The 21,315-nt window shown below is 47.3% G+C and overlaps 32 non-coding genes across 32 annotated transcripts; all 32 read left to right on the plus strand.

Moving 5' to 3' along the window:
• The first annotated feature begins 113 nt into the window (after positions 1 to 113).
• Positions 114 to 185, plus strand: TRNAD-GUC (transfer RNA aspartic acid (anticodon GUC)). Its single transcript has one exon. It is a non-coding gene; the product is annotated as a tRNA-Asp (tRNA).
• A 238-nt stretch (positions 186 to 423) lies between these two features.
• TRNAI-AAU (transfer RNA isoleucine (anticodon AAU)) lies at positions 424 to 497 on the plus strand. The gene has a single exon. It is a non-coding gene; the product is annotated as a tRNA-Ile (tRNA).
• Positions 498 to 1,371: 874 nt separating this feature from the next.
• TRNAD-GUC (transfer RNA aspartic acid (anticodon GUC)) lies at positions 1,372 to 1,443 on the plus strand. Its single transcript has one exon. It is a non-coding gene; the product is annotated as a tRNA-Asp (tRNA).
• A 240-nt stretch (positions 1,444 to 1,683) lies between these two features.
• TRNAI-AAU (transfer RNA isoleucine (anticodon AAU)) lies at positions 1,684 to 1,757 on the plus strand. Its single transcript has one exon. It is a non-coding gene; the product is annotated as a tRNA-Ile (tRNA).
• Positions 1,758 to 2,631: 874 nt separating this feature from the next.
• TRNAD-GUC (transfer RNA aspartic acid (anticodon GUC)) lies at positions 2,632 to 2,703 on the plus strand. Its single transcript has one exon. It is a non-coding gene; the product is annotated as a tRNA-Asp (tRNA).
• Positions 2,704 to 2,941: 238 nt separating this feature from the next.
• TRNAI-AAU (transfer RNA isoleucine (anticodon AAU)) lies at positions 2,942 to 3,015 on the plus strand. The gene has a single exon. It is a non-coding gene; the product is annotated as a tRNA-Ile (tRNA).
• Positions 3,016 to 3,889: 874 nt separating this feature from the next.
• TRNAD-GUC (transfer RNA aspartic acid (anticodon GUC)) lies at positions 3,890 to 3,961 on the plus strand. The gene has a single exon. It is a non-coding gene; the product is annotated as a tRNA-Asp (tRNA).
• Positions 3,962 to 4,199: 238 nt separating this feature from the next.
• On the plus strand, positions 4,200 to 4,273 carry TRNAI-AAU (transfer RNA isoleucine (anticodon AAU)). Its single transcript has one exon. It is a non-coding gene; the product is annotated as a tRNA-Ile (tRNA).
• Positions 4,274 to 5,147: 874 nt separating this feature from the next.
• On the plus strand, positions 5,148 to 5,219 carry TRNAD-GUC (transfer RNA aspartic acid (anticodon GUC)). Its single transcript has one exon. It is a non-coding gene; the product is annotated as a tRNA-Asp (tRNA).
• A 237-nt stretch (positions 5,220 to 5,456) lies between these two features.
• On the plus strand, positions 5,457 to 5,530 carry TRNAI-AAU (transfer RNA isoleucine (anticodon AAU)). Its single transcript has one exon. It is a non-coding gene; the product is annotated as a tRNA-Ile (tRNA).
• Positions 5,531 to 5,971: 441 nt separating this feature from the next.
• TRNAD-GUC (transfer RNA aspartic acid (anticodon GUC)) lies at positions 5,972 to 6,043 on the plus strand. The gene has a single exon. It is a non-coding gene; the product is annotated as a tRNA-Asp (tRNA).
• Positions 6,044 to 6,282: 239 nt separating this feature from the next.
• TRNAI-AAU (transfer RNA isoleucine (anticodon AAU)) lies at positions 6,283 to 6,356 on the plus strand. Its single transcript has one exon. It is a non-coding gene; the product is annotated as a tRNA-Ile (tRNA).
• Positions 6,357 to 7,230: 874 nt separating this feature from the next.
• TRNAD-GUC (transfer RNA aspartic acid (anticodon GUC)) lies at positions 7,231 to 7,302 on the plus strand. Its single transcript has one exon. It is a non-coding gene; the product is annotated as a tRNA-Asp (tRNA).
• Positions 7,303 to 7,539: 237 nt separating this feature from the next.
• On the plus strand, positions 7,540 to 7,613 carry TRNAI-AAU (transfer RNA isoleucine (anticodon AAU)). The gene has a single exon. It is a non-coding gene; the product is annotated as a tRNA-Ile (tRNA).
• Positions 7,614 to 8,487: 874 nt separating this feature from the next.
• TRNAD-GUC (transfer RNA aspartic acid (anticodon GUC)) lies at positions 8,488 to 8,559 on the plus strand. The gene has a single exon. It is a non-coding gene; the product is annotated as a tRNA-Asp (tRNA).
• Positions 8,560 to 8,798: 239 nt separating this feature from the next.
• On the plus strand, positions 8,799 to 8,872 carry TRNAI-AAU (transfer RNA isoleucine (anticodon AAU)). Its single transcript has one exon. It is a non-coding gene; the product is annotated as a tRNA-Ile (tRNA).
• An 874-nt stretch (positions 8,873 to 9,746) lies between these two features.
• Positions 9,747 to 9,818, plus strand: TRNAD-GUC (transfer RNA aspartic acid (anticodon GUC)). The gene has a single exon. It is a non-coding gene; the product is annotated as a tRNA-Asp (tRNA).
• Positions 9,819 to 10,055: 237 nt separating this feature from the next.
• TRNAI-AAU (transfer RNA isoleucine (anticodon AAU)) lies at positions 10,056 to 10,129 on the plus strand. Its single transcript has one exon. It is a non-coding gene; the product is annotated as a tRNA-Ile (tRNA).
• An 874-nt stretch (positions 10,130 to 11,003) lies between these two features.
• On the plus strand, positions 11,004 to 11,075 carry TRNAD-GUC (transfer RNA aspartic acid (anticodon GUC)). Its single transcript has one exon. It is a non-coding gene; the product is annotated as a tRNA-Asp (tRNA).
• Positions 11,076 to 11,313: 238 nt separating this feature from the next.
• TRNAI-AAU (transfer RNA isoleucine (anticodon AAU)) lies at positions 11,314 to 11,387 on the plus strand. The gene has a single exon. It is a non-coding gene; the product is annotated as a tRNA-Ile (tRNA).
• Positions 11,388 to 12,261: 874 nt separating this feature from the next.
• TRNAD-GUC (transfer RNA aspartic acid (anticodon GUC)) lies at positions 12,262 to 12,333 on the plus strand. Its single transcript has one exon. It is a non-coding gene; the product is annotated as a tRNA-Asp (tRNA).
• Positions 12,334 to 12,569: 236 nt separating this feature from the next.
• Positions 12,570 to 12,643, plus strand: TRNAI-AAU (transfer RNA isoleucine (anticodon AAU)). Its single transcript has one exon. It is a non-coding gene; the product is annotated as a tRNA-Ile (tRNA).
• Positions 12,644 to 15,078: 2,435 nt separating this feature from the next.
• On the plus strand, positions 15,079 to 15,152 carry TRNAI-AAU (transfer RNA isoleucine (anticodon AAU)). Its single transcript has one exon. It is a non-coding gene; the product is annotated as a tRNA-Ile (tRNA).
• Positions 15,153 to 16,026: 874 nt separating this feature from the next.
• On the plus strand, positions 16,027 to 16,098 carry TRNAD-GUC (transfer RNA aspartic acid (anticodon GUC)). Its single transcript has one exon. It is a non-coding gene; the product is annotated as a tRNA-Asp (tRNA).
• Positions 16,099 to 16,345: 247 nt separating this feature from the next.
• Positions 16,346 to 16,419, plus strand: TRNAI-AAU (transfer RNA isoleucine (anticodon AAU)). Its single transcript has one exon. It is a non-coding gene; the product is annotated as a tRNA-Ile (tRNA).
• Positions 16,420 to 17,293: 874 nt separating this feature from the next.
• On the plus strand, positions 17,294 to 17,365 carry TRNAD-GUC (transfer RNA aspartic acid (anticodon GUC)). The gene has a single exon. It is a non-coding gene; the product is annotated as a tRNA-Asp (tRNA).
• Positions 17,366 to 17,605: 240 nt separating this feature from the next.
• Positions 17,606 to 17,679, plus strand: TRNAI-AAU (transfer RNA isoleucine (anticodon AAU)). Its single transcript has one exon. It is a non-coding gene; the product is annotated as a tRNA-Ile (tRNA).
• Positions 17,680 to 18,553: 874 nt separating this feature from the next.
• TRNAD-GUC (transfer RNA aspartic acid (anticodon GUC)) lies at positions 18,554 to 18,625 on the plus strand. The gene has a single exon. It is a non-coding gene; the product is annotated as a tRNA-Asp (tRNA).
• A 239-nt stretch (positions 18,626 to 18,864) lies between these two features.
• On the plus strand, positions 18,865 to 18,938 carry TRNAI-AAU (transfer RNA isoleucine (anticodon AAU)). The gene has a single exon. It is a non-coding gene; the product is annotated as a tRNA-Ile (tRNA).
• An 874-nt stretch (positions 18,939 to 19,812) lies between these two features.
• TRNAD-GUC (transfer RNA aspartic acid (anticodon GUC)) lies at positions 19,813 to 19,884 on the plus strand. The gene has a single exon. It is a non-coding gene; the product is annotated as a tRNA-Asp (tRNA).
• A 248-nt stretch (positions 19,885 to 20,132) lies between these two features.
• Positions 20,133 to 20,206, plus strand: TRNAI-AAU (transfer RNA isoleucine (anticodon AAU)). Its single transcript has one exon. It is a non-coding gene; the product is annotated as a tRNA-Ile (tRNA).
• Positions 20,207 to 21,080: 874 nt separating this feature from the next.
• On the plus strand, positions 21,081 to 21,152 carry TRNAD-GUC (transfer RNA aspartic acid (anticodon GUC)). The gene has a single exon. It is a non-coding gene; the product is annotated as a tRNA-Asp (tRNA).
• The last annotated feature ends 163 nt before the right edge of the window (positions 21,153 to 21,315 follow it).

Below are 21,315 nucleotides of genomic sequence, written 5' to 3' on the forward strand. Positions count from 1 at the left end.
CTGAAAGTGCAAAAAAGGAAAAATGAGCAGGGCCCACAGTGGATCCTCTGAGCACTCACATGCCTCGTGTGCACTTTCTCGGAGTGTGATGTCAGAGGTTTTGACGCAGCCAATCCTCGTTAGTATAGTGGTGAGTATCCCCGCCTGTCACGCGGGAGACCGGGGTTCGATTCCCCGACGGGGAGGTTTCTTATGTTCTTGCCACTGCTACGTGAACCTGATTGATCCGGCAATATCTTCATAAGCAGGAGCTTTTGATCTTTTATTGTTCGACTGTCACGCGTTACATATGCGTCTACCACCAAAAGTCCCTACATGTGTGCTAAATCCATCCCCACCCCCCCCCCCCAAAAAAAAAAAAAAAGGATCGCGCTCGTACAGCTTTCCATTTTTTTCCCGGCAGGGACGTAATGCCACACCCATGGCCGGTTAGCTCAGTTGGTTAGAGCGTGGTGCTAATAACGCCAAGGTCGCGGGTTCGATCCCCGTACGGGCCAGGAGCAGCTTTCTAGAGGTCATGTTCACTAGTTTCATCCCAGGTAGATCGATGCTGAAGCTGGTTTCTTCCGATTCCGCATTTTGCTCACAGTGTTTACCGTCTCGAATCGTGTGCCTAACTGATTTGCAGAAGTAGTTGTCTCTATGTTGTGGTGTTAATTGAAGCCTGTAGCAGGCATATACTAACTATAGTTGGTGTGGATTTTGCTGTTGACATTTGTGTCATTGTTGATAAACTACACGGTGTCCTTGCTATTCAAGGACACCCCATCGACATGTCCTGCAGAAGAGCGGAGAAGAGGGAATTGTCTGCAGAGATGAGCAGAGCATGTCCAAAGTTATCATGGCATCTAGAACAGATGGAAACAAAAATGATGAGAAAGACTCCAATAAGAGCAAACATCATCTATAAAGGTACCTGGATGTCAAAGTTTATTTGCGCTACTTCCTGCTTCTATTCAGTATTGAGGCTCCTGTATGTAGGGTAAAAATGGCTAATAACCACTTCTACTATCTCTTCGCCCTTGTTAAGGACACTAGATCCTTCTAGGGTCAGTGTGCTGCCTAGAAAAAACCGCTGTGTGAATGAGGCCATAGTTGTCAGCCGAGCAAAAGTTTGACTAAATCTCCCAGACACTATAGACAGCTTTGCCATCATTCGGATGTCTGCTGGCTGGCCCATTTCTCTCATCCAAAGGAGCACTGACTCTGGCCAGTGAGGGCAAAATGGCAGTTTTCTTCACAGTCTCACCTCTCTTATCTGAAAGTGCAAAAAAGGAAAAATGAGCAGGGCCCACAGTGGATCCTCTGAGCACTCACATGCCTCGTGTGCACTTTCTCGGAGTGTGATGTCAGAGGTTTCGACGCAGCCAATCCTCGTTAGTATAGTGGTGAGTATCCCCGCCTGTCACGTGGGAGACCGGGGTTCGATTCCCCGACGGGGAGGTTTCTTATGTTCTTGCCACTGCTACGTGAACCTGATTGATCCGGCAATATCTTCATAAGCAGGAGCTTTTGATCTTTTATTGTTCGACTGTCACGCGTTACATATGCGTCTACCACCAAAAGTCCCTACATGTGTGCTAAATCCATCCCCACCCCCCCCCCCCCCCCAAAAAAAAAAAAAAGGATCGCGCTCGTACAGCTTTCCATTTTTTCCCGGCAGGGACGTAATGCCACACCCATGGCCGGTTAGCTCAGTTGGTTAGAGCGTGGTGCTAATAACGCCAAGGTCGCGGGTTCGATCCCCGTACGGGCCAGGAGCAGCTTTTTAGAGGTCATGTTCACTAGTTTCATCCCAGGTAGATCGATGCTGAAGCTGGTTTCTTCCGCTTCCGCATTTTGCTCACAGTGTTTACCGTCTCGAATCGTGTGCCTAACTGATTTGCAGAAGTAGTTGTCTCTATGTTGTGGTGTTAATTGAAGCCTGTAGCAGGCATATACTAACTATAGTTGGTGTGGATTTTGCTGTTGACATTTGTGTCATTGTTGATAAACTACACGGTGTCCTTGCTATTCAAGGACACCCCATCGACATGTCCTGCAGAAGAGCGGAGAAGAGGGAATTGTCTGCAGAGATGAGCAGAGCATGTCCAAAGTTATCATGGCATCTAGAACAGATGGAAACAAAAAGGATGAGAAAGACTCCAATAAGAGCAAACATCATCTATAAAGGTACCTGGATGTCAAAGTTTATTTGCGCTACTTCCTGCTTCTATTCAGTATTGAGGCTCCTGTATGTAGGGTAAAAATGGCTAATAACCACTTCTACTATCTCTTCGCCCTTGTTAAGGACACTAGATCCTTCTAGGGTCAGTGTAATGCCTAGAAAAAACCGCTGTGTGAATGAGGCCATAGTTGTCAGCCGAGCAAAAGTTTGACTAAATCTCCCAGACACTATAGACAGCTTTGCAATCATTCGGATGTCTGCTGGCTGGCCCATTTCTCTCATCCAAAGGAGCACTGACTCTGGCCAGTGAGGGCAAAATGGCAGTTTTCTTCACAGTCTCACCTCTCTTATCTGAAAGTGCAAAAAAGGAAAAATGAGCAGGGCCCACAGTGGATCCTCTGAGCACTCACATGCCTCGTGTGCACTTTCTCGGAGTGTGATGTCAGAGGTTTCGACGCAGCCAATCCTCGTTAGTATAGTGGTGAGTATCCCCGCCTGTCACGCGGGAGACCGGGGTTCGATTCCCCGACGGGGAGGTTTCTTATGTTCTTGCCACTGCTACGTGAACCTGATTGATCCGGCAATATCTTCATAAGCAGGAGCTTTTGATCTTTTATTGTTCGACTGTCACGCGTTACATATGCGTCTACCACCAAAAGTCCCTACATGTGTGCTAAATCCATCCCCACCCCCCCCCCCCAAAAAAAAAAAAAAAGGATCGCGCTCGTACAGCTTTCCATTTTTTTCCCGGCAGGGACGTAATGCCACACCCATGGCCGGTTAGCTCAGTTGGTTAGAGCGTGGTGCTAATAACGCCAAGGTCGCGGGTTCGATCCCCGTACGGGCCAGGAGCAGCTTTTTAGAGGTCATGTTCACTAGTTTCATCCCAGGTAGATCGATGCTGAAGCTGGTTTCTTCCGATTCCGCATTTTGCTCACAGTGTTTACCGTCTCGAATCGTGTGCCTAACTGATTTGCAGAAGTAGTTGTCTCTATGTTGTGGTGTTAATTGAAGCCTGTAGCAGGCATATACTAACTATAGTTGGTGTGGATTTTGCTGTTGACATTTGTGTCATTGTTGATAAACTACACGGTGTCCTTGCTATTCAAGGACACCCCATCGACATGTCCTGCAGAAGAGCGGAGAAGAGGGAATTGTCTGCAGAGATGAACAGAGCATGTCCAAAGTTATCATGGCATCTAGAACAGATGGAAACAAAAAGGATGAGAAAGACTCCAATAAGAGCAAACATCATCTATAAAGGTACCTGGATGTCAAAGTTTATTTGCGCTACTTCCTGCTTCTATTCAGTATTGAGGCTCCTGTATGTAGGGTAAAAATGGCTAATAACCACTTCTACTATCTCTTCGCCCTTGTTAAGGACACTAGATCCTTCTAGGGTCAGTGTGCTGCCTAGAAAAAACCGCTGTGTGAATGAGGCCATAGTTGTCAGCCGAGCAAAAGTTTGACTAAATCTCCCAGACACTATAGACAGCTTTGCCATCATTCGGATGTCTGCTGGCTGGCCCATTTCTCTCATCCAAAGGAGCACTGACTCTGGCCAGTGAGGGCAAAATGGCAGTTTTCTTCACAGTCTCACCTCTCTTATCTGAAAGTGCAAAAAAGGAAAAATGAGCAGGGCCCACAGTGGATCCTCTGAGCACTCACATGCCTCGTGTGCACTTTCTCGGAGTGTGATGTCAGAGGTTTCGACGCAGCCAATCCTCGTTAGTATAGTGGTGAGTATCCCTGCCTGTCACGCGGGAGACCGGGGTTCGATTCCCCGACGGGGAGGTTTCTTATGTTCTTGCCACTGCTACGTGAACCTGATTGATCCGGCAATATCTTCATAAGCAGGAGCTTTCGATCTTTTATTGTTCGACTGTCACGCGTTACATATGCGTCTACCACCAAAAGTCCCTACATGTGTGCTAAATCCATCCCCACCCCCCCCCCCCCAAAAAAAAAAAAAAGGATCGCGCTCGTACAGCTTTCCATTTTTTTCCCGGCAGGGACGTAATGCCACACCCATGGCCGGTTAGCTCAGTTGGTTAGAGCGTGGTGCTAATAACGCCAAGGTCGCGGGTTCGATCCCCGTACGGGCCAGGAGCAGCTTTTTAGAGGTCATGTTCACTAGTTTCATCCCAGGTATATCGATGCTGAAGCTGGTTTCTTCCGATTCCGCATTTTGCTCACAGTGTTTACCGTCTCGAATCGTGTGCCTAACTGATTTGCAGAAGTAGTTGTCTCTATGTTGTGGTGTTAATTGAAGCCTGTAGCAGGCATATACTAACTATAGTTGGTGTGGATTTTGCTGTTGACATTTGTGTCATTGTTGATAAACTACACGGTGTCCTTGCTATTCAAGGACACCCCATCGACATGTCCTGCAGAAGAGCGGAGAAGAGGGAATTGTCTGCAGAGATGAGCAGAGCATGTCCAAAGTTATCATGGCATCTAGAACAGATGGAAACAAAAAGGATGAGAAAGACTCCAATAAGAGCAAACATCATCTATAAAGGTACCTGGATGTCAAAGTTTATTTGCGCTACTTCCTGCTTCTATTCAGTATTGAGGCTCCTGTATGTAGGGTAAAAATGGCTAATAACCACTTCTACTATCTCTTCGCCCTTGTTAAGGACACTAGATCCTTCTAGGGTCAGTGTGCTGCCTAGAAAAAACCGCTGTGTGAATGAGGCCATAGTTGTCAGCCGAGCAAAAGTTTGACTAAATCTCCCAGACACTATAGACAGCTTTGCCATCATTCGGATGTCTGCTGGCTGGCCCATTTCTCTCATCCAAAGGAGCACTGACTCTGGCCAGTGAGGGCAAAATGGCAGTTTTCTTCACAGTCTCACCTCTCTTATCTGAAAGTGCAAAAAAGGAAAAATGAGCAGGGCCCACAGTGGATCCTCTGAGCACTCACATGCCTCGTGTGCACTTTCTCGGAGTGTGATGTCAGAGGTTTCGACGCAGCCAATCCTCGTTAGTATAGTGGTGAGTATCCCCGCCTGTCACGCGGGAGACCGGGGTTCGATTCCCCGACGGGGAGGTTTCTTATGTTCTTGCCACTGCTACGTGAACCTGATTGATCCGGCAATATCTTCATAAGCAGGAGCTTTTGATCTTTTATTGTTCGACTGTCACGCGTTACATATGCGTCTACCACCAAAAGTCCCTACATGTGTGCTAAATCCATCCCCACCCCCCCCCCCCAAAAAAAAAAAAAAGGATCGCGCTCGTACAGCTTTCCATTTTTTTCCCGGCAGGGACGTAATGCCACACCCATGGCCGGTTAGCTCAGTTGGTTAGAGCGTGGTGCTAATAACGCCAAGGTCGCGGGTTCGATCCCCGTACGGGCCAGGAGCAGCTTTCTAGAGGTCATGTTCACTAGTTTCATCCCAGGTAGATCGATGCTGAAGCTGGTTTCTTCCGATTCCGCATTTTGCTCACAGTGTTTACCGTCTCGAATCGTGTGCCTAACTGATTTGCAGAAGTAGTTGTCTCTATGTTGTGGTGTTAATTGAAGCCTGTAGCAGGCATATACTAACTATAGTTGGTGTGGATTTTGCTGTTGACATTTGTGTCATTGTTGATAAACTACACGGTGTCCTTGCTATTCAAGGACACCCCATCGACATGGCCAGTGAGGGCAAAATGGCAGTTTTCTTCACAGTCTCACCTCACTTATCTGAAAGTGCAAAAAAGGAAAAATGAGCAGGGCCCACAGTGGATCCTCTGAGCACTCACATGCCTCGTGTGCACTTTCTCGGAGTGTGATGTCAGCGGTTTCGACGCAGCCAATCCTCGTTAGTATAGTGGTGAGTATCCCCGCCTGTCACGCGGGAGACCGGGGTTCGATTCCCCGACGGGGAGGTTTCTTATGTTCTTGCCACTGCTACGTGAACCTGATTGATCCGGCAATATCTTCATAAGCAGGAGCTTTTGATCTTTTATTGTTCGACTGTCACGCGTTACATATGCGTCTACCACCAAAAGTCCCTACATGTGTGCTAAATCCATCCCCACCCCCCCCCCCCAAAAAAAAAAAAAAAAGGATCGCGCTCGTACAGCTTTCCATTTTTTTCCCGGCAGGGACGTAATGCCACACCCATGGCCGGTTAGCTCAGTTGGTTAGAGCGTGGTGCTAATAACGCCAAGGTCGCGGGTTCGATCCCCGTACGGGCCAGGAGCAGCTTTTTAGAGGTCATGTTCACTAGTTTCATCCCAGGTAGATCGATGCTGAAGCTGGTTTCTTCCGATTCCGCATTTTGCTCACAGTGTTTACCGTCTCGAATCGTGTGCCTAACTGATTTGCAGAAGTAGTTGTCTCTATGTTGTGGTGTTAATTGAAGCCTGTAGCAGGCATATACTAACTATAGTTGGTGTGGATTTTGCTGTTGACATTTGTGTCATTGTTGATAAACTACACGGTGTCCTTGCTATTCAAGGACACCCCATCGACATGTCCTGCAGAAGAGCGGAGAAGAGGGAATTGTCTGCAGAGATGAGCAGAGCATGTCCAAAGTTATCATGGCATCTAGAACAGATGGAAACAAAAAGGATGAGAAAGACTCCAATAAGAGCAAACATCATCTATAAAGGTACCTGGATGTCAAAGTTTATTTGTGCTACTTCCTGCTTCTATTCAGTATTGAGGCTCCTGTATGTAGGGTAAAAATGGCTAATAACCACTTCTACTATCTCTTCGCCCTTGTTAAGGACACTAGATCCTTCTAGGGTCAGTGTGCTGCCTAGAAAAAACCGCTGTGTGAATGAGGCCATAGTTGTCAGCCGAGCAAAAGTTTGACTAAATCTCCCAGACACTATAGACAGCTTTGCCATCATTCGGATGTCTGCTGGCTGGCCCATTTCTCTCATCCAAAGGAGCACTGACTCTGGCCAGTGAGGGCAAAATGGCAGTTTTCTTCACAGTCTCACCTCTCTTATCTGAAAGTGCAAAAAAGGAAAAATGAGCAGGGCCCACAGTGGATCCTCTGAGCACTCACATGCCTCGTGTGCACTTTCTCGGAGTGTGATGTCAGAGGTTTTGACGCAGCCAATCCTCGTTAGTATAGTGGTGAGTATCCCCGCCTGTCACGCGGGAGACCGGGGTTCGATTCCCCGACGGGGAGGTTTCTTATGTTCTTGCCACTGCTACGTGAACCTGATTGATCCGGCAATATCTTCATAAGCAGGAGCTTTTGATCTTTTATTGTTCGACTGTCACGCGTTACATATGCGTCTACCACCAAAAGTCCCTACATGTGTGCTAAATCCATCCCCACCCCCCCCCCCAAAAAAAAAAAAAAAGGATCGCGCTCGTACAGCTTTCCATTTTTTTCCCGGCAGGGACGTAATGCCACACCCATGGCCGGTTAGCTCAGTTGGTTAGAGCGTGGTGCTAATAACGCCAAGGTCGCGGGTTCGATCCCCGTACGGGCCAGGAGCAGCTTTCTAGAGGTCATGTTCACTAGTTTCATCCCAGGTAGATCGATGCTGAAGCTGGTTTCTTCCGATTCCGCATTTTGCTCACAGTGTTTACCGTCTCGAATCGTGTGCCTAACTGATTTGCAGAAGTAGTTGTCTCTATGTTGTGGTGTTAATTGAAGCCTGTAGCAGGCATATACTAACTATAGTTGGTGTGGATTTTGCTGTTGACATTTGTGTCATTGTTGATAAACTACACGGTGTCCTTGCTATTCAAGGACACCCCATCGACATGTCCTGCAGAAGAGCGGAGAAGAGGGAATTGTCTGCAGAGATGAGCAGAGCATGTCCAAAGTTATCATGGCATCTAGAACAGATGGAAACAAAAATGATGAGAAAGACTCCAATAAGAGCAAACATCATCTATAAAGGTACCTGGATGTCAAAGTTTATTTGCGCTACTTCCTGCTTCTATTCAGTATTGAGGCTCCTGTATGTAGGGTAAAAATGGCTAATAACCACTTCTACTATCTCTTCGCCCTTGTTAAGGACACTAGATCCTTCTAGGGTCAGTGTGCTGCCTAGAAAAAACCGCTGTGTGAATGAGGCCATAGTTGTCAGCCGAGCAAAAGTTTGACTAAATCTCCCAGACACTATAGACAGCTTTGCCATCATTCGGATGTCTGCTGGCTGGCCCATTTCTCTCATCCAAAGGAGCACTGACTCTGGCCAGTGAGGGCAAAATGGCAGTTTTCTTCACAGTCTCACCTCTCTTATCTGAAAGTGCAAAAAAGGAAAAATGAGCAGGGCCCACAGTGGATCCTCTGAGCACTCACATGCCTCGTGTGCACTTTCTCGGAGTGTGATGTCAGAGGTTTCGACGCAGCCAATCCTCGTTAGTATAGTGGTGAGTATCCCCGCCTGTCACGTGGGAGACCGGGGTTCGATTCCCCGACGGGGAGGTTTCTTATGTTCTTGCCACTGCTACGTGAACCTGATTGATCCGGCAATATCTTCATAAGCAGGAGCTTTTGATCTTTTATTGTTCGACTGTCACGCGTTACATATGCGTCTACCACCAAAAGTCCCTACATGTGTGCTAAATCCATCCCCACCCCCCCCCCCCCCCAAAAAAAAAAAAAAGGATCGCGCTCGTACAGCTTTCCATTTTTTCCCGGCAGGGACGTAATGCCACACCCATGGCCGGTTAGCTCAGTTGGTTAGAGCGTGGTGCTAATAACGCCAAGGTCGCGGGTTCGATCCCCGTACGGGCCAGGAGCAGCTTTTTAGAGGTCATGTTCACTAGTTTCATCCCAGGTAGATCGATGCTGAAGCTGGTTTCTTCCGCTTCCGCATTTTGCTCACAGTGTTTACCGTCTCGAATCGTGTGCCTAACTGATTTGCAGAAGTAGTTGTCTCTATGTTGTGGTGTTAATTGAAGCCTGTAGCAGGCATATACTAACTATAGTTGGTGTGGATTTTGCTGTTGACATTTGTGTCATTGTTGATAAACTACACGGTGTCCTTGCTATTCAAGGACACCCCATCGACATGTCCTGCAGAAGAGCGGAGAAGAGGGAATTGTCTGCAGAGATGAGCAGAGCATGTCCAAAGTTATCATGGCATCTAGAACAGATGGAAACAAAAAGGATGAGAAAGACTCCAATAAGAGCAAACATCATCTATAAAGGTACCTGGATGTCAAAGTTTATTTGCGCTACTTCCTGCTTCTATTCAGTATTGAGGCTCCTGTATGTAGGGTAAAAATGGCTAATAACCACTTCTACTATCTCTTCGCCCTTGTTAAGGACACTAGATCCTTCTAGGGTCAGTGTAATGCCTAGAAAAAACCGCTGTGTGAATGAGGCCATAGTTGTCAGCCGAGCAAAAGTTTGACTAAATCTCCCAGACACTATAGACAGCTTTGCAATCATTCGGATGTCTGCTGGCTGGCCCATTTCTCTCATCCAAAGGAGCACTGACTCTGGCCAGTGAGGGCAAAATGGCAGTTTTCTTCACAGTCTCACCTCTCTTATCTGAAAGTGCAAAAAAGGAAAAATGAGCAGGGCCCACAGTGGATCCTCTGAGCACTCACATGCCTCGTGTGCACTTTCTCGGAGTGTGATGTCAGAGGTTTCGACGCAGCCAATCCTCGTTAGTATAGTGGTGAGTATCCCCGCCTGTCACGCGGGAGACCGGGGTTCGATTCCCCGACGGGGAGGTTTCTTATGTTCTTGCCACTGCTACGTGAACCTGATTGATCCGGCAATATCTTCATAAGCAGGAGCTTTTGATCTTTTATTGTTCGACTGTCACGCGTTACATATGCGTCTACCACCAAAAGTCCCTACATGTGTGCTAAATCCATCCCCACCCCCCCCCCCAAAAAAAAAAAAAAAGGATCGCGCTCGTACAGCTTTCCATTTTTTTCCCGGCAGGGACGTAATGCCACACCCATGGCCGGTTAGCTCAGTTGGTTAGAGCGTGGTGCTAATAACGCCAAGGTCGCGGGTTCGATCCCCGTACGGGCCAGGAGCAGCTTTTTAGAGGTCATGTTCACTAGTTTCATCCCAGGTAGATCGATGCTGAAGCTGGTTTCTTCCGATTCCGCATTTTGCTCACAGTGTTTACCGTCTCGAATCGTGTGCCTAACTGATTTGCAGAAGTAGTTGTCTCTATGTTGTGGTGTTAATTGAAGCCTGTAGCAGGCATATACTAACTATAGTTGGTGTGGATTTTGCTGTTGACATTTGTGTCATTGTTGATAAACTACACGGTGTCCTTGCTATTCAAGGACACCCCATCGACATGTCCTGCAGAAGAGCGGAGAAGAGGGAATTGTCTGCAGAGATGAACAGAGCATGTCCAAAGTTATCATGGCATCTAGAACAGATGGAAACAAAAAGGATGAGAAAGACTCCAATAAGAGCAAACATCATCTATAAAGGTACCTGGATGTCAAAGTTTATTTGCGCTACTTCCTGCTTCTATTCAGTATTGAGGCTCCTGTATGTAGGGTAAAAATGGCTAATAACCACTTCTACTATCTCTTCGCCCTTGTTAAGGACACTAGATCCTTCTAGGGTCAGTGTGCTGCCTAGAAAAAACCGCTGTGTGAATGAGGCCATAGTTGTCAGCCGAGCAAAAGTTTGACTAAATCTCCCAGACACTATAGACAGCTTTGCCATCATTCGGATGTCTGCTGGCTGGCCCATTTCTCTCATCCAAAGGAGCACTGACTCTGGCCAGTGAGGGCAAAATGGCAGTTTTCTTCACAGTCTCACCTCTCTTATCTGAAAGTGCAAAAAAGGAAAAATGAGCAGGGCCCACAGTGGATCCTCTGAGCACTCACATGCCTCGTGTGCACTTTCTCGGAGTGTGATGTCAGAGGTTTCGACGCAGCCAATCCTCGTTAGTATAGTGGTGAGTATCCCTGCCTGTCACGCGGGAGACCGGGGTTCGATTCCCCGACGGGGAGGTTTCTTATGTTCTTGCCACTGCTACGTGAACCTGATTGATCCGGCAATATCTTCATAAGCAGGAGCTTTCGATCTTTTATTGTTCGACTGTCACGCGTTACATATGCGTCTACCACCAAAAGTCCCTACATGTGTGCTAAATCCATCCCCACCCCCCCCCCCCCAAAAAAAAAAAAAAGGATCGCGCTCGTACAGCTTTCCATTTTTTTCCCGGCAGGGACGTAATGCCACACCCATGGCCGGTTAGCTCAGTTGGTTAGAGCGTGGTGCTAATAACGCCAAGGTCGCGGGTTCGATCCCCGTACGGGCCAGGAGCAGCTTTTTAGAGGTCATGTTCACTAGTTTCATCCCAGGTATATCGATGCTGAAGCTGGTTTCTTCCGATTCCGCATTTTGCTCACAGTGTTTACCGTCTCGAATCGTGTGCCTAACTGATTTGCAGAAGTAGTTGTCTCTATGTTGTGGTGTTAATTGAAGCCTGTAGCAGGCATATACTAACTATAGTTGGTGTGGATTTTGCTGTTGACATTTGTGTCATTGTTGATAAACTACACGGTGTCCTTGCTATTCAAGGACACCCCATCGACATGTCCTGCAGAAGAGCGGAGAAGAGGGAATTGTCTGCAGAGATGAGCAGAGCATGTCCAAAGTTATCATGGCATCTAGAACAGATGGAAACAAAAAGGATGAGAAAGACTCCAATAAGAGCAAACATCATCTATAAAGGTACCTGGATGTCAAAGTTTATTTGCGCTACTTCCTGCTTCTATTCAGTATTGAGGCTCCTGTATGTAGGGTAAAAATGGCTAATAACCACTTCTACTATCTCTTCGCCCTTGTTAAGGACACTAGATCCTTCTAGGGTCAGTGTGCTGCCTAGAAAAAACCGCTGTGTGAATGAGGCCATAGTTGTCAGCCGAGCAAAAGTTTGACTAAATCTCCCAGACACTATAGACAGCTTTGCCATCATTCGGATGTCTGCTGGCTGGCCCATTTCTCTCATCCAAAGGAGCACTGACTCTGGCCAGTGAGGGCAAAATGGCAGTTTTCTTCACAGTCTCACCTCTCTTATCTGAAAGTGCAAAAAAGGAAAAATGAGCAGGGCCCACAGTGGATCCTCTGAGCACTCACATGCCTCGTGTGCACTTTCTCGGAGTGTGATGTCAGAGGTTTCGACGCAGCCAATCCTCGTTAGTATAGTGGTGAGTATCCCCGCCTGTCACGCGGGAGACCGGGGTTCGATTCCCCGACGGGGAGGTTTCTTATGTTCTTGCCACTGCTACGTGAACCTGATTGATCCGGCAATATCTTCATAAGCAGGAGCTTTTGATCTTTTATTGTTCGACTGTCACGCGTTACATATGCGTCTACCACCAAAAGTCCCTACATGTGTGCTAAATCCATCCCCACCCCCCCCCCCAAAAAAAAAAAAAAGGATCGCGCTCGTACAGCTTTCCATTTTTTTCCCGGCAGGGACGTAATGCCACACCCATGGCCGGTTAGCTCAGTTGGTTAGAGCGTGGTGCTAATAACGCCAAGGTCGCGGGTTCGATCCCCGTACGGGCCAGGAGCAGCTTTCTAGAGGTCATGTTCACTAGTTTCATCCCAGGTAGATCGATGCTGAAGCTGGTTTCTTCCGATTCCGCATTTTGCTCACAGTGTTTACCGTCTCGAATCGTGTGCCTAACTGATTTGCAGAAGTAGTTGTCTCTATGTTGTGGTGTTAATTGAAGCCTGTAGCAGGCATATACTAACTATAGTTGGTGTGGATTTTGCTGTTGACATTTGTGTCATTGTTGATAAACTACACGGTGTCCTTGCTATTCAAGGACACCCCATCGACATGTCCTGCAGAAGAGCGGAGAAGAGGGAATTGTCTGCAGAGATGAGCAGAGCATGTCCAAAGTTATCATGGCATCTAGAACAGATGGAAACAAAAAGGATGAGAAAGACTCCAATAAGAGCAAACATCATCTATAAAGGTACCTGGATGTCAAAGTTTATTTGCGCTACTTCCTGCTTCTATTCAGTATTGAGGCTCCTGTATGTAGGGTAAAAATGGCTAATAACCACTTCTACTATCTCTTCGCCCTTGTTAAGGACACTAGATCCTTCTAGGGTCAGTGTGCTGCCTAGAAAAAACCGCTGTGTGAATGAGGCCATAGTTGTCAGCCGAGCAAAAGTTTGACTAAATCTCCCAGACACTATAGACAGCTTTGCCATCATTCGGATGTCTGCTGGCTGGCCCATTTCTCTCATCCAAAGGAGCACTGACTCTGGCCAGTGAGGGCAAAATGGCAGTTTTCTTCACAGTCTCACCTCTCTTATCTGAAAGTGCAAAAAAGGAAAAATGAGCAGGGCCCACAGTGGATCCTCTGAGCACTCACATGCCTCGTGTGCACTTTCTCGGAGTGTGATGTCAGAGGTTTCGACGCAGCCAATCCTCGTTAGTATAGTGGTGAGTATCCCCGCCTGTCACGCGGGAGACCGGGGTTCGATTCCCCGACGGTGAGGTTTCTTATGTTCTTGCCACTGCTACGTGAACCTGATTGATCCGGCAATATCTTCATAAGCAGGAGCTTTTGATCTTTTATTGTTCGACTGTCACGCGTTACATATGCGTCTACCACCAAAAGTCCCTACATGTGTGCTAAATCCATCCCCACCCCCCCCCCCCAAAAAAAAAAAAAAAAGGATCGCGCTCGTACAGCTTTCCATTTTTTTCCCGGCAGGGACGTAATGCCACACCCATGGCCGGTTAGCTCAGTTGGTTAGAGCGTGGTGCTAATAACGCCAAGGTCGCGGGTTCGATCCAGGAGCAGCTTTTTAGAGGTCATGTTCACTAGTTTCATCCCAGGTAGATCGATGCTGAAGCTGGTTTCTTCCGATTCCGCATTTTGCTCACAGTGTTTACCGTCTCGAATCGTGTGCCTAACTGATTTGCAGAAGTAGTTGTCTCTATGTTGTGGTGTTAATTGAAGCCTGTAGCAGGCATATACTAACTATAGTTGGTGTGGATTTTGCTGTTGACATTTGTGTCATTGTTGATAAACTACACGGTGTCCTTGCTATTCAAGGACACCCCATCGACATGTCCTGCAGAAGAGCGGAGAAGAGGGAATTGTCTGCAGAGATGAGCAGAGCATGTCCAAAGTTATCATGGCATCTAGAACAGATGGAAACAAAAAGGATGAGAAAGACTCCAATAAGAGCAAACATCATCTATAAAGGTACCTGGATGTCAAAGTTTATTTGCGCTACTTCCTGCTTCTATTCAGTATTGAGGCTCCTGTATGTAGGGTAAAAATGGCTAATAACCACTTCTACTATCTCTTCGCCCTTGTTAAGGACACTAGATCCTTCTAGGGTCAGTGTGCTGCCTAGAAAAAACCGCTGTGTGAATGAGGCCATAGTTGTCAGCCGAGCAAAAGTTTGACTAAATCTCCCAGACACTATAGACAGCTTTGCCATCATTCGGATGTCTGCTGGCTGGCCCATTTCTCTCATCCAAAGGAGCACTGACTCTGGCCAGTGAGGGCAAAATGGCAGTTTTCTTCACAGTCTCACCTCTCTTATCTGAAAGTGCAAAAAAGGAAAAATGAGCAGGGCCCACAGTGGATCCTCTGAGCACTCACATGCCTCGTGTGCACTTTCTCGGAGTGTGATGTCAGAGGTTTCGACGCAGCCAATCCTCGTTAGTATAGTGGTGAGTATCCCCGCCTGTCACGCGGGAGACCGGGGTTCGATTCCCCGACGGTGAGGTTTCTTATGTTCTTGCCACTGCTACGTGAACCTGATTGATCCGGCAATATCTTCATAAGCAGGAGCTTTTGATCTTTTATTGTTCGACTGTCACGCGTTACATATGCGTCTACCACCAAAAGTCCCTACATGTGTGCTAAATCCATCCCCACCCCCCCCCCCCCCCAAAAAAAAAAAAAAAGGATCGCGCTCGTACAGCTTTCCATTTTTTTCCCGGCAGGGACGTAATGCCACACCCATGGCCGGTTAGCTCAGTTGGTTAGAGCGTGGTGCTAATAACGCCAAGGTCGCGGGTTCGATCCCCGTACGGGCCAGGAGCAGCTTTTTAGAGGTCATGTTCACTAGTTTCATCCCAGGTAGATCGATGCTGAAGCTGGTTTCTTCCGATTCCGCATTTTGCTCACAGTGTTTACCGTCTCGAATCGTGTGCCTAACTGATTTGCAGAAGTAGTTGTCTCTATGTTGTGGTGTTAATTGAAGCCTGTAGCAGGCATATACTAACTATAGTTGGTGTGGATTTTGCTGTTGACATTTGTGTCATTGTTGATAAACTACACGGTGTCCTTGCTATTCAAGGACACCCCATCGACATGTCCTGCAGAAGAGCGGAGAAGAGGGAATTGTCTGCAGAGATGAGCAGAGCATGTCCAAAGTTATCATGGCATCTAGAACAGATGGAAACAAAAAGGATGAGAAAGACTCCAATAAGAGCAAACATCATCTATAAAGGTACCTGGATGTCAAAGTTTATTTGCGCTACTTCCTGCTTCTATTCAGTATTGAGGCTCCTGTATGTAGGGTAAAAATGGCTAATAACCACTTCTACTATCTCTTCGCCCTTGTTAAGGACACTAGATCCTTCTAGGGTCAGTGTGCTGCCTAGAAAAAACCGCTGTGTGAATGAGGCCATAGTTGTCAGCCGAGCAAAAGTTTGACTAAATCTCCCAGACACTATAGACAGCTTTGCCATCATTCGGATGTCTGCTGGCTGGCCCATTTCTCTCATCCAAAGGAGCACTGACTCTGGCCAGTGAGGGCAAAATGGCAGTTTTCTTCACAGTCTCACCTCTCTTATCTGAAAGTGCAAAAAAGGAAAAATGAGCAGGGCCCACAGTGGATCCTCTGAGCACTCACATGCCTCGTGTGCACTTTCTCGGAGTGTGATGTCAGATGTTTCGACGCAGCCAATCCTCGTTAGTATAGTGGTGAGTATCCCCGCCTGTCACGTGGGAGACCGGGGTTCGATTCCCCGACGGGGAGGTTTCTTATGTTCTTGCCACTGCTACGTGAACCTGATTGATCCGGCAATATCTTCATAAGCAGGAGCTTTTGATCTTTTATTGTTCGACTGTCACGCGTTACATATGCGTCTACCACCAAAAGTCCCTACATGTGTGCTAAATCCATCCCCACCCCCCCCCCCCCCCCCAAAAAAAAAAAAAAAAAAAGGATCGCGCTCGTACAGCTTTCCATTTTTTTCCTGGCAGGGACGTAATGCCACACCCATGGCCGGTTAGCTCAGTTGGTTAGAGCGTGGTGCTAATAACGCCAAGGTCGCGGGTTCGATCCCCGTACGGGCCAGGAGCAGCTTTTTAGAGGTCATGTTCACTAGTTTAATCCCAGGTAGATCGATGCTGAAGCTGGTTTCTTCCGATTCCGCATTTTGCTCACAGTGTTTACCGTCTCGAATCGTGTGCCTAACTGATTTGCAGAAGTAGTTGTCTCTATGTTGTGGTGTTAATTGAAGCCTGTAGCAGGCATATACTAACTATAGTTGGTGTGGATTTTGCTGTTGACATTTGTGTCATTGTTGATAAACTACACGGTGTCCTTGCTATTCAAGGACACCCCATCGACATGTCCTGCAGAAGAGCGGAGAAGAGGGAATTGTCTGCAGAGATGAGCAGAGCATGTCCAAAGTTATCATGGCATCTAGAACAGATGGAAACAAAAAGGATGAGAAAGACTCCAATAAGAGCAAACATCATCTATAAAGGTACCTGGATGTCAAAGTTTATTTGCGCTACTTCCTGCTTCTATTCAGTATTGAGGCTCCTGTATGTAGGGTAAAAATGGCTAATAACCACTTCTACTATCTCTTCGCCCTTGTTAAGGACACTAGATCCTTCTAGGGTAAATGTGCTGCCTAGAAAAAACCGCTGTGTGAATGAGGCCATAGTTGTCAGCCGAGCAAAAGTTTGACTAAATCTCCCAGACACTATAGACAGCTTTGCCATCATTCGGATGTCTGCTGGCTGGCCCATTTCTCTCATCCAAAGGAGCACTGACTCTGGCCAGTGAGGGCAAAATGGCAGTTTTCTTCACAGTCTCACCTCTCTTATCTGAAAGTGCAAAAAAGGAAAAATGAGCAGGGCCCACAGTGGATCCTCTGAGCACTCACATGCCTCGTGTGCACTTTCTCGGAGTGTGATGTCAGAGGTTTTGACGCAGCCAATCCTCGTTAGTATAGTGGTGAGTATCCCCGCCTGTCACGCGGGAGACCGGGGTTCGATTCCCCGACGGGGAGGTTTCTTATGTTCTTGCCACTGCTACGTGAACCTGATTGATCCGGCAATATCTTCATAAGCAGGAGCTTTTGATCTTTTATTGTTCGACTGTCACGCGTTACATATGCGTCTACCACCAAAAGTCCCTACATGTGTGCTAAATCCATCCCCACCCCCCCCCCCCCAAAAAAAAAAAAAAAAGGATCGCGCTCGTACAGCTTTCCATTTTTTTCCCGGCAGGGACGTAATGCCACACCCATGGCCGGTTAGCTCAGTTGGTTAGAGCGTGGTGCTAATAACGCCAAGGTCGCGGGTTCGATCCCCGTACGGGCCAGGAGCAGCTTTTTAGAGGTCATGTTCACTAGTTTCATCCCAGGTAGATCGATGCTGAAGCTGGTTTCTTCCGATTCCGCATTTTGCTCACAGTGTTTACCGTCTCGAATCGTGTGCCTAACTGATTTGCAGAAGTAGTTGTCTCTATGTTGTGGTGTTAATTGAAGCCTGTAGCAGGCATATACTAACTATAGTTGGTGTGGATTTTGCTGTTGACATTTGTGTCATTGTTGATAAACTACACGGTGTCCTTGCTATTCAAGGACACCCCATCGACATGTCCTGCAGAAGAGCGGAGAAGAGGGAATTGTCTGCAGAGATGAGCAGAGCATGTCCAAAGTTATCATGGCATCTAGAACAGATGGAAACAAAAAGGATGAGAAAGACTCCAATAAGAGCAAACATCATCTATAAAGGTACCTGGATGTCAAAGTTTATTTGCGCTACTTCCTGCTTCTATTCAGTATTGAGGCTCCTGTATGTAGGGTAAAAATGGCTAATAACCACTTCTACTATCTCTTCGCCCTTGTTAAGGACACTAGATCCTTCTAGGGTCAGTGTGCTGCCTAGAAAAAACCGCTGTGTGAATGAGGCCATAGTTGTCAGCCGAGCAAAAGTTTGACTAAATCTCCCAGACACTATAGACAGCTTTGCCATCATTCGGATGTCTGCTGGCTGGCCCATTTCTCTCATCCAAAGGAGCACTGACTCTGGCCAGTGAGGGCAAAATGGCAGTTTTCTTCACAGTCTCACCTCTCTTATCTGAAAGTGCAAAAAAGGAAAAATGAGCAGGGCCCACAGTGGATCCTCTGAGCACTCACATGCCTCGTGTGCACTTTCTCGGAGTGTGATGTCAGAGGTTTCGACGCAGCCAATCCTCGTTAGTATAGTGGTGAGTATCCCCGCCTGTCACGCGGGAGACCGGGGTTCGATTCCCCGACGGGGAGGTTTCTTATGTTCTTGCCACTGCTACGTGAACCTGATTGATCCGGCAATATCTTCATAAGCAGGAGCTTTTGATCTTTTATTGTTCGACTGTCACGCGTTACATATGCGTCTACCACCAAAAGTCCCTACATGTGTGCTAAATCCATCCCCACCCCCCCCCCCCAAAAAAAAAAAAAAAAGGATCGCGCTCGTACAGCTTTCCATTTTTTTCCCGGCAGTGACGTAATGCCACACCCATGGCCGGTTAGCTCAGTTGGTTAGAGCGTGGTGCTAATAACGCCAAGGTCGCGGGTTCGATCCCCGTACGGGCCAGGAGCAGCTTTTTAGAGGTCATGTTCACTAGTTTCATCCCAGGTAGATCGATGCTGAAGCTGGTTTCTTCCGATTCCGCATTTTGCTCACAGTGTTTACCGTCTCGAATCGTGTGCCTAACTGATTTGCAGAAGTAGTTGTCTCTATGTTGTGGTGTTAATTGAAGCCTGTAGCAGGCATATACTAACTATAGTTGGTGTGGATTTTGCTGTTGACATTTGTGTCATTGTTGATAAACTACACGGTGTCCTTGCTATTCAAGGACACCCCATCGACATGTCCTGCAGAAGAGCGGAGAAGAGGGAATTGTCTGCAGAGATGAGCAGAGCATGTCCAAAGTTATCATGGCATCTAGAACAGATGGAAACAAAAAGGATGAGAAAGACTCCAATAAGAGCAAACATCATCTATAAAGGTACCTGGATGTGAAAGTTTATTTGCGCTACTTCCTGCTTCTATTCAGTATTGAGGCTCCTGTATGTAGGGTAAAAATGGCTAATAACCACTTCTACTATCTCTTCGCCCTTGTTAAGGACACTAGATCCTTCTAGGGTCAGTGTGCTGCCTAGAAAAAACCGCTGTGTGAATGAGGCCATAGTTGTCAGCCGAGCAAAAGTTTGACTAAATCTCCCAGACACTATAGACAGCTTTGCCATCATTCGGATGTCTGCTGGCTGGCCCATTTCTCTCATCCAAAGGAGCACTGACTCTGGCCAGTGAGGGCAAAATGGCAGTTTTCTTCACAGTCTCACCTCTCTTATCTGAAAGTGCAAAAAAGGAAAAATGAGCAGGGCCCACAGTGGATCCTCTGAGCACTCACATGCCTCGTGTGCACTTTCTCGGAGTGTGATGTCAGAGGTTTCGACGCAGCCAATCCTTGTTAGTATAGTGGTGAGTATCCCCGCCTGTCACGCGGGAGACCGGGGTTCGATTCCCCGACGGGGAGGTTTCTTATGTTCTTGCCACTGCTACGTGAACCTGATTGATCCGGCAATATCTTCATAAGCAGGAGCTTTTGATCTTTTATTGTTCGACTGTCACGCGTTACATATGCGTCTACCACCAAAAGTCCCTACATGTGTGCTAAATCCATCCCCACCCCCCCCCCCCCCCCTCAAAAAAAAAAAAAAAAAAAGGATCGCGCTCGTACAGCTTTCCATTTTTTTCCTGGCAGGGACGTAATGCCACACCCATGGCCGGTTAGCTCAGTTGGTTAGAGCGTGGTGCTAATAACGCCAAGGTCGCGGGTTCGATCCCCGTACGGGCCAGGAGCAGCTTTTTAGAGGTCATGTTCACTAGTTTCATCCCAGGTAGATCGATGCTGAAGCTGGTTTCTTCCGATTCCGCATTTTGCTCACAGTGTTTACCGTCTCGAATCGTGTGCCTAACTGATTTGCAGAAGTAGTTGTCTCTATGTTGTGGTGTTAATTGAAGCCTGTAGCAGGCATATACTAACTATAGTTGGTGTGGATTTTGCTGTTGACATTTGTGTCATTGTTGATAAACTACACGGTGTCCTTGCTATTCAAGGACACCCCATCGACATGTCCTGCAGAAGAGCGGAGAAGAGGGAATTGTCTGCAGAGATGAGCAGAGCATGTCCAAAGTTATCATGGCATCTAGAACAGATGGAAACAAAAAGGATGAGAAAGACTCCAATAAGAGCAAACATCATCTATAAAGGTACCTGGATGTCAAAGTTTATTTGCGCTACTTCCTGCTTCTATTCAGTATTGAGGCTCCTGTATGTAGGGTAAAAATGGCTAATAACCACTTCTACTATCTCTTCGCCCTTGTTAAGGACACTAGATCCTTCTAGGGTCAGTGTGCTGCCTAGAAAAAACCGCTGTGTGAATGAGGCCATAGTTGTCAGCCGAGCAAAAGTTTGACTAAATCTCCCAGACACTATAGACAGCTTTGCCATCATTCGGATGTCTGCTGGCTGGCCCATTTCTCTCATCCAAAGGAGCACTGACTCTGGCCAGTGAGGGCAAAATGGCAGTTTTCTTCACAGTCTCACCTCTCTTATCTGAAAGTGCAAAAAAGGAAAAATGAGCAGGGCCCACAGTGGATCCTCTGAGCACTCACATGCCTCGTGTGCACTTTCTCGGAGTGTGATGTCAGAGGTTTCGACGCAGCCAATCCTCGTTAGTATAGTGGTGAGTATCCCCGCCTGTCATGCGGGAGACCGGGGTTCGATTCCCCGACGGGGAGGTTTCTTATGTTCTTGCCACTGCTACGTGAACCTGATTGATCCGGCAATATCTTCATAAGCAGGAGCTTTTGATCTTTTATTGTTCGACTGTCACGCGTTACATATGCGTCTACCACCAAAAGTCCCTACATGTGTGCTAAATCCATCCCCACCCCCTCCCCC

The sequence above is a fragment of the Dendrobates tinctorius genome, unplaced genomic scaffold (genome assembly GCF_039654945.1).
Source record: "Dendrobates tinctorius isolate UK_male_01 unplaced genomic scaffold, ASM3965494v1 ptg000062l, whole genome shotgun sequence".
NCBI classification, from domain to species: domain Eukaryota; kingdom Metazoa; phylum Chordata; class Amphibia; order Anura; family Dendrobatidae; genus Dendrobates; species Dendrobates tinctorius.